Genomic DNA, 7,584 nt, shown 5'->3' with positions numbered 1-7,584 from the left:
CTGGCCAGGGACTTCAGGGACCAAGGCCAGGAAAGAACAGGGTCAAGCGCGGGGCAAGCGCCAAAGTAGCTGGCGCGCGAGGCAGCGGCGCTAAAGGCGGGGCCGCGACGGGGCGGGGCGGGGCCGGGCGGGACAGGATGAGGCCGGGGGGCCGCTCGGGTGTCACCACCAACCCACTCCGGCCGGAAACGGGCGCTTGTTTCCGGCCGGACGGCCGAAAGCCACAGATCCTGAACCATCCGCTGGAGTCCGAGTGGCGGTCGAGTGTGGAGCCGGCAGAAAGACGCCGGGAGAGGCTACTCCCCATCAGTCCCGTCCGACTCCAGTTCCAGATCCTGTGCGGAGCCACAGCCGCGGTCGCAGTGTCCGCCGCCGCCGCTGCCTCCGCCTCCGCCTCCATCGTCGTCGGGGGAGGGGCCGGTCGGACCCCGGGGTCACTGCCGAGGAATGAAGAGAGACGGCCGGGCCCCGCTCTCTGCCCCGGCCTAGGGCCTGGCCCCAGGAGTCGCCAGGGTAACGGAGCCCCCAGCCCTGACTCCCTCCACGTCTGCCCTCGCCCTTCCCGCCTCTCCAGAGTCCCGAACTCTGCCCCTCTGATCTCCACTGCCCCTCTTCTTTCGACCGCTGTTTGTTACACCTGGAGCCGTCTCCCCTCGCCACTCGCTCACCCCGACTGCCCCTGGCTTCGTCCCCACCTTTCCGCCTTTATCCCTCCCTTTCACCTGTGTCCCGCGCTTTCAGCCCCCTTCGGTCCCCAGCTTCTCTCCCTGAACCCTGCGGAGCGGTGTGGACGGTTCTCGTCCTCCCCAGGCTTTCTGGGAGGGATGGCGGAGTTTCAGGGTGATTCAGATGCAGGCAACTATCCCCATCGTGAGGATGAAATTAACTTTAAAGACTCAGCATAAAAATAGAAGGAAAACAAGCGTGGCTTGCTTTTCGATAGCCTGGTTTTAAGGTGCGTCTAGTAATGGAGGGAGGGAGCGAAAAAAGATACGGGTAAGAGAGATTCTAGGGCAGGCTTATGAACTTTAGAAAAAAAGAAAAGTTGCCATGAGCCGATGGAAACTTTAGAAACTGATGATGAGTAAGCCGGGGGGGTGGTGGTGGTGCGTGATCTCACTCTTCTCATAATTACTAGGTTAACGGTGTGGCTCGGGTCGGGATGGAATGGGATTTGTTTACTGGGCCGGCGTATTTTTAGCTTGTCGGCTAGCGAGGACCAGCGCTCAGTCTCTCTCCTCTGGTGGTGGTGTGTGTCTAACCTTGGTGCTTCTCTGGCCACAATACGGATGTAAAAATTGGAAAGTTGACGGAAGATGACTGTTGAAATTTTATGTAGGTTTCTCCAAAACTTTTCAGAGGGTTTTCTTTCTTTAAATGCGAAGTCAAAAATTAGCAGTATTAGACTTTTATTTTCCTTCTTTTGTTTATTACTGGGGAGTGAACCTAGGGCCTTACTGATTGCCATATCCAGCTTTTTAAAAAATTTTAGACAATTTTGTTATTAACAGTTCAAACTCCTTCCTCAGCTTCCCAGAGCGCTGGGTATTACAAGCATCGGTCACCACCCCCGATTTTCCTTATTATTATTATTACTTGTTTTAAGTAAGTGTAGCTTACTTAAAAACTTAATTTGCTTTACTTAGAAAATCAGAGACTGGTAATTTTTCAGTCTTTGGTTTCTTAATATGTAGATCTTTGGGGAAACTGGATTCCTTTTGTCTGACACCTATTTAAAAGAATAGTGTAGAGAAGAGGTGGTGTAGTTAATACTGATCCAAAAGAAAGGCTAATCCCTAAATATTTAAAAAAAATTTTTTTCTGTATCACTTTCAATAAGCGTTTAGATACACTCTTTCTTAGTAAATAGGATTACATTCTTTTTTTTTTTTTTGTCTTTTTCCTTTTTATCGGTACCGGGGATTGAACTTACCGACTGCCTGCTTGCAAGGCAGGCGCTTATGCCGCTGAGCTAAATCCCCAGCCCCAGGATTACATTCTTGATGGGGTGGAGAAATCTACAGGGGCTTAATGCTGGGTGGCCAAGGAGAATCAAACCATAATTTATATATAAATACTTTATAGGCAAACAATAAAGAAATTATAGCATTTGTCCTCGTTTTTCAAGCAGGTCTTAATATTTAGTGACCAGCCTGCTGTGCTAGTCTATTGAGATGTTGAATGCTAAACAAAACAGTAAAATAAATAAAATCGATGTCACTCATGTTCCAGCAGAATAAGTCTTAATTTTTGCTAGTCAACTGGCATGCCTTAGAACACCTCTCCAACTAGATGGCCAGTTACTATGTACTTAGAAGATTTCAAATGAATGTAAATATTAGCTCATGTTAGGAATAATTGAGAAGGTAAATGTGCTGAGAACATACTGTGTTTCAAAACTAAAATAGATTGCTTTTCGATTTTTATCCTCATTTTGGATCATCAGCACCTTTCTGTCAATAATTGTCCATTAACATGAATAATTTAGAATTGAAAGATATCTGCTTTGGACATTGTACATTAAAGCAGGAAGATGGAAGATAGTTTCAAACTATATTTTTTGGAGATGTTGCTTTGTATGATTTATCTCGTTTACTTATTTATTTATTGGCGTTTGTCCTGTTGACCACACTGGCCGTCTCAATCTCTTGAGTAGCTGAGATTATAGACTTTTGTCTTGCTACCCCTTTTATTTAATACCAGGTTTCTTAAAACAAACAAACAAAAACTGCTATAGTGCTGATACCTTGTAAAAGGCAAGATGACCAACAATGTTAATTTTTTTATTGCCCTTAGTGAAAAAATATTTAAGTTAGAGACTAAAATATAATTTAAAAATAACACATTCTCTAGGCTGTCGATAGATGTTATAATTTGTTTTTGTTGGTACCAACGGTTGTTATTATTTGTATGATGAATTTTATTTATGTGTATATTTAGCAACTTCCCTTAGTTGAACTGTGTATATTGTTTTGCAGGATGGAGGTTGAAGGGATTGACTAAACCTAGGATTAAACATAGAGCAGCATGTTAGCCCACCACCATTTGAGGTTCTCAGAAGACTTTGTTTGGAGTTTTGAGACTCATTACATGTAACTAAATGAGTTATGATGGAATGATCTAGTTTTAAAAATCTATGTATTAAAAAAAAACCTATGTATTTATTTTTGAGAGTCTCACTATGTAGCCCAGGCTGGCCCTGAACTTGTGATCCGATCCTCCTATCTCAGCCTTCCCAGTGCTGGGATTATAGGTGCCATCATCCCTGGGAAAATAATACAGTGTTAAAAAGAAGCTTCCACATTGTTTTGAAGGTACTAAATAATCATTTCTCAAAGTTTTGGAACTCTTGAGTATGTCAAGCAGAGGTGGGTACATTTCTTTTGGGGAGTACTCTATCCCCTCTTCTTATCCCAAAGGGAAAATCCTTAAACAGTGCTTTGAAAAGTGACTTCAGCAGTATCTTTCCTAGGGGGTGTGAAATATCAGCTCCTATGGAATCTTCTTAGTGGCTCCTCATATATTTAGATCATTAAATATTTGTGTAATAGATGCAGGGTAGTTTTATCATGAATTTCTGAATTCAATTGATTTTTTTCTTTTTGTTATGTGAGACAAGGTCTCACTATGTAGTTTCAGGTTGCCCTTGAATTTACTATGGAGCCCAGGCTGGCTCAAACTCATAGTGATCCTCCTGCCTCAGGCTTCCAAGTGCTGGGACTATAGGTGTGTGCCACCATGCCTGGCTAAATTGATTTGTTTAGTATGCTAGAAGGACTTTTTTGAGGAGCAGGGCACTATTTTCTTTTATATAAAAAAAATCCTTGCTTAATAACTACTGTTGTTGAACACTCTTATAGATATAAAGCAATCTCCAAGCTCCATTAACAGACTTTGGAAAGATAGAAAAGATGTAAAACATGTGTCCTTTCTCCTGGAGTTGGGGATAGGGGTAGAATAGTGAAAGATAGCATGTAAGAGTTTGATAGATCTTTAATACTTAGGAAAAAGAATATGTAACTTCTGAGAAAATTTAAAGTAATAGATAAACTCATTTCTCAATGAGTAAATTGTGAAATGAACTTGGAAGGCTATGGATTAGTTGTAAAGAGGTAGCATCTATAGAATAGATGTACTTGGGTTCAAATATTGGTTCTGCATTTTGTTATGTGATCTTGGGCAAGTTATTTCTCTGTCCTTTTCTATCAAATAGATATATAAACGTTCAGGTAAAATGAAATGGTTTTTCTGTGTTAAGAGAAAAGAAAGGATTTTTAAATAGAAAGTATAGAATGTACAATGCACAGAGTAGTGTGAATGACTTAAGTTGTGTGTGCAGGGAATCCATGTGAGAGCCTGGAGAGAACTGTGGGGTGGTCAAACCATGGGTAGTGCTGACAGGAGGCTCAGAGGCCAGACTGTTGGGTGTGGACTGAAGGTCAATAGAGTCATTGTAGGTCTTTGAACAAAGGATGGATTTCATGGGAAGTATTGAGCTCTTAGCCCAGGAACTGAGAGACAAGGAGTCAGGCATCAGTCCTTTGTGACCCTAAGCTTTTGGTACCATCCTGGCCTGAAGGCATAAAGCCAGGAAGCATATGATTCCTTGTAAAAGTTTTGGCATTGACACCTTACCAAGTTGAACTCTGTGGTAGGGAATTTCAAGATTATGGCTGGGTTCTCTGCAAGAGCTTTATGTGTGTAAGAATGGCATTTATTTTAAGTGCATATGACTCTTAATTATCTCTGCTCATGTAGGGAGCACTAGAATAGGAATTCAGACCTTAATGAATTTTGAAAATGCATTAGTTTTTAAAATTTTGATTTATTAGTACATGTATGTAGTATATAATGTTTATATTTCTTGTGGGGAGTGGTAACATATATGTAACACATTTTAATTTCTTTTTCATCCCCTTTCCCTTTTCTCCCTCCCTCTCCAACCATTCCTGGAATCCTTTTTGTCTTTTTTTTTTAAAACAGGTTGGCAGTACATAATGTTTCCATTCCTTGTGTGGAGTTTGTGGTTTTTAATTTTAGTTTTTTGTTTCTTTAAGATAGGGTTTCACTATGTATATAGTTTAGGCTGGCCTTGAACTTACTTTGTAGCACAGGTTGGTCTCAAACTTGCAGTGATCCTCCAGCCTCAGCCTCCTGAGTGCTGGAATTACAGGCATGTGCCACTTTGCCCAGCTAGAAAATGGATTAATTTTAAAACTAGATTTAGTATTTTGAGGGTTATATTGATGTTAAAATGAATTTCTAAACCTGTATTACCTGATGGTTAGGAGACTACACCCATGGCAAAGAGCAGTCAACCCTGAATTAAAAATTTGGCCTCAGAAATCTTTAAAAATAATTAGTGAATAATTAAGACCAAGGTCCATCAAGTTTCATAGCCCATACTTCTTTATGCCTAATCCATAAACTATACTGAATATATTAATGTAGGCTTAATTTCTTTTCCAAATCTGTTGTCAGTCCAGTGTGATCTCTCAGGTTTGCCTTATGCCTAAAGAATAAGTGGTAGATGATGCATATGTTCAGCCAGAACCAGTGTTTACTCACAGTTTCTGGAGGAATCTCACTGTATTATGCTGCGTAGAAGATTAAACTGGCTTTCTTAAAGGTCTTGGGGATCAGTGGAGGTACCTCTGGATACCAGCTTCACTGAAAATCTGTCAGATATTTCCTCTTGAGGGAAAAAGTCCTTGAAAATTTGGCCAATTTAAAAAATAAAAAGGTGGAGCCAGGGATTTAGCTGACGGCATAAGTGCCTGCCTTGCAAGCACATGGTCATGAGTTCAATCCCCGGAACAAAAAAAATAACAATAATAAAAAGGAATGAGACGTGTGCATGTTTAAGAAGTAAACAAAAGCTAGGTGTGGTGGCTCATGGCTGTGAGCCCAGCAGTCCAGAAGGCTGAGGCAGGAGGATTGCAAGTTTGAACCCAGCTAGGGCAATTTAGTGAGAATTTCTTTCTTTCTTTTTTTTTTTTTGTTTGTCTTTTTTCCTTTTTATCTGTACCGGGGATCGAACTCAGGACTGCCTGCTTGCAAGGCAGGCACTTATGCCGCTGAGCTAAATCTCCAGCCCCTATGTGAGAATTTATTTCAAAATAAAAATTAAAAGGAAGAACAGGAATGTAACTCAGTGAGAAAGCTCTTAATTCAATCCCCAGTGTTGGAACGGTGGGGAGGGTTTAAACAGAAGCACACAGCTGTGCTTCCAGTTTGCTTTTCTTTATCCCTGCTGTCCTCTTCCTGCCTCCTTATAGTCATTACAAAAACTATTTGTTTGTGATGTCATGAGCACAAGTTATTACCTAACTCTGAGTGAGGAGATTATGTTTTTTGAGCTGTGACCCAAATGGAAAAGGCAGGAATCTTATTTTTTATATTGCTAGATTGGTATTATTTTCAAATGTGTTTTAGGATTATGCATTGTTCCTTTATTTCCTCTAAGAAATAGTTTCGGATTGGAGAAATTACTAAACTGATGTTTTGGGTCTGGGGATTTAGTTCCATGCTGTAAGCACCTGCCTGGCAAATGTGAGGTTGTGAGTTTGATTCCCAGTACAAAAAAAAAAAAAAAAAAAAAAAAGAAATAAAAGAAAAAACTTGTTTTTAGTGTCCTACTGTGAGTTCAGTTCAATGTTAAAATGTTTTGGAGGCTTAGGGAAAGTGACAGTTTTTTGCCTTTGAAGACTAAAGTCCATTAAGTCAGTAGGAAAGAATGAACACCTATTGAACCTGAATTAATACTGTAGACAAAATTTTAAAATGTGGAAAAGTCTGTTGCATAGTATAATCTTCATATCATTGTTATTTTGGGAAAGTACTTATGTAGTTATGAATAATATCAGACTTATTTCAGGTCCTAAAAAAATAAAAATATATTAGGTTTTAGGAAAGAAGAGCTGAAAGGGACCAGGGACCTCACTGGAAACATGACTATACCTGAGATGTTCTGGGACAGTGATAAGATTGAGCTGAGCAGTAGTGAAATGAAGGTGGGAAGGTTTGGAACCAGGTTTATAGGGAGTCTTAAACAGCCAGGCTTTTAAATATTTTATATATTTTTGTGGTGTTGGGTTTTTTCAGGGCCTTGGACACGTTAGGAAAGCTGTCGTAGCTGTAGCCAGGGGCATTTTTAAGCTCGTGGTTCTGGTAAACCCAAACACTACCATTTTCTTCCTTTCCTATTTCCTGCTTGCTTCTCTTCTTCTACTCATCTAGTATCTATGGGATGTCTCCTATATTTTCAGCACTGATGTAGGCCTGAAAGAGATGGAAATGAGTCAAAATCTACCCACTAAGTGTGTCGGTCTAGTGGGAGGAGACAGATGTGTAAATATCTAGATGAACTCAAGATAATAGTAGCTAAAGTTAACGTATTTAGGGGGTAAAGTGGGACCCAAAGGTCAGTTCTGGCTTGGGCAGAGATTGGAAGGAGCCTCCCAGAGATGATATGTACAGCTAACTCTAGAAAGATGGGTTATGCAAATACCCTCCTGAAGGCTGGGGTAAGTACCAGGCAGAGAAAATAGCTTGAATAAAAGTTAAAGGAGCCAGGTACCATGG

At 40.9% G+C, this 7,584-nt stretch overlaps 1 protein-coding gene across 3 annotated transcripts in view; it reads left to right on the top strand.

The window, feature by feature from the left end:
* Positions 1-328: 328 nt before the first annotated feature.
* Otud7b (OTU deubiquitinase 7B) overlaps positions 329-7,584 on the top strand; it is a 64,376-nt gene continuing 57,120 nt past the window's right edge. Inside the window, exon 1 of one of the 3 annotated variants that reach the window (XM_063252474.1) lies at positions 329-513. The gene's annotated coding sequence lies outside the window, so the exon portion shown is untranslated. The remainder of the gene's footprint in view (positions 514-7,584) is intronic. The other 2 variants (XM_063252468.1, XM_063252481.1) reach the window with 2 other exon arrangements.

This window comes from Cavia porcellus, unplaced genomic scaffold, assembly GCF_034190915.1.
Source record: "Cavia porcellus strain 051 isolate PalLab524CR breed Dunkin Hartley unplaced genomic scaffold, mCavPor4.1 scaffold_1, whole genome shotgun sequence".
Taxonomy (NCBI): Eukaryota; Metazoa; Chordata; class Mammalia; order Rodentia; family Caviidae; genus Cavia; species Cavia porcellus.
This window is presented reverse-complemented; position numbering and strand designations above follow the sequence as displayed.